Raw genomic sequence first — 1,369 nt, 5'->3', positions numbered from 1 at the left:
CTGCAGAGAAACAACCCTGAGGACAAGCTGTGACTCCCGGGACAGGACAGGGGAGGGCCGGCCGGCGGGGACCACGCCCGGTCCAAAGGCCCCCAGAGTGCAGGCCCGCGCCCTTTCCCGGACCTTACCGCAGCTCGGCGCAGAGGGGCCGGCGGTCCGCACAGCCCTCGGCCCACTCCCGGGGAGACGCTTCTTCGCGAGCCGCCGCTCCTCGGGCCGAGCCCAGGTCCGGTCGGAGCGAGCTCCCGGCCGCGCAGCCGCGGTCTTCGCGCGCGTCGGAAGCCTGCAGTGCAGGAAGGGTCAAGGCGCACCCCGCGTGCCAGGCAGAGACGGCCGCACAGCCCAGCGCGCCCGACGCCGTCCGCCCTCAGCGACACCGCCGCGGCGCCGCTTCCCCCGCGCTCGCTTTGGCGGCGGAGCAGCACGGTGAACGCCGATTGGCCCTTGGGAGGCGTGACGCGCGCCGACGCTCTCCACGGATTGGCCGGGCCGCGGTGCGTGTAGGGAGTAAACAAAACCCGCCCCCAGGATCGCCCCCAGGGCCAGAGGCGAAGGTGGGCGGCGGGCTTGCGGGAGCCTGCTCCGGCCCTTTGACCTCCGAAGCCACCCTCCGCTAGGAGCCGCCCTGAGACTCTGTCTGCCACTGGACTCCTGCCACCTACAGGGCGGCCAGGAAGCCTGAACCCTGAGTGTCTAAGCTCGCCCTTCCCCCTCCATCACCCCTCTCCTCCATCACCTCCGCCCATCACCTCGCTTCTCTCAGCTCTGGAGTGTGGTTCTCTTTTTTTTCCATCCCATCTCTCTTAAGAAGACCTGAACTAGAGTCCTTACTTCTGGGCCATGGACCTTTGATGAGCCACTACTCCAGGAACACCCGGAAGGCAGAGGGAGAACAGTGACCCCAAGGCCACGCGTGGACCCCTGAGGAGGTATCATGCTTCAATTCCTGGGAAAGTGTGGCTGTACATTAAGGCCAGATGCCCTCAATCACATCAAAGTTGAACAGAAAAAGTTGGAGGCACACACTCTCAAATACCTAGTCGTTTATTAAGTAATTCGGGTTGGTATAGTGGCTCATGGCTTTAATGCCAGCACTCCAGAGGCAGACACTAGCAAATCTCTTGAGTCTGAGGCTAGCCTAGTCAACATAGTGAGTTCTGAGCCAGCCAGGGCTAGACACTTAGACCTTCCCCCAAACCCTTCAAAAAAAAAAAGGTGTTTTCAAGCGCATGGACCTGTATGAGCCATCGCTACTGTGTAAGTGTGGAAGTAAGATAAAAGAACCTGACTTTATTTTTTTACTTCTTTTTTTTTATTAGATATTTTCTTTATTTACATGTAAATTTCTCCTTTCCCAGTTTCCCCTCCA

The 1,369-nt window shown here is 59.8% G+C and overlaps 1 protein-coding gene across 7 annotated transcripts in view; it reads right to left on the bottom strand.

The window, feature by feature from the left end:
* Tfdp2 (transcription factor Dp-2) overlaps positions 1-289 on the bottom strand; it is a 129,428-nt gene extending 129,139 nt beyond the window's left edge. For 5 of the 7 annotated variants that reach the window (XM_031346162.1, XM_031346165.1, XM_031346160.1 and 2 more), the window contains exon 1: positions 129-196. The gene's annotated coding sequence lies outside the window, so the exon portion shown is untranslated. Of the gene's footprint in view, positions 1-128 lie in introns of all 7 variants that reach the window. The other 2 variants (XM_031346172.1, XM_031346168.1) reach the window with 2 other exon arrangements.
* Between the last annotated feature and the right edge of the window lie 1,080 nt (positions 290-1,369).

This window comes from Mastomys coucha, unplaced genomic scaffold (assembly GCF_008632895.1).
Source record: "Mastomys coucha isolate ucsf_1 unplaced genomic scaffold, UCSF_Mcou_1 pScaffold23, whole genome shotgun sequence".
NCBI classification, from domain to species: Eukaryota; Metazoa; Chordata; class Mammalia; order Rodentia; family Muridae; genus Mastomys; species Mastomys coucha.
The sequence above is the reverse complement of the archived record's forward strand: the minus strand, read 5'-3'. Positions and strand labels throughout refer to the sequence as shown.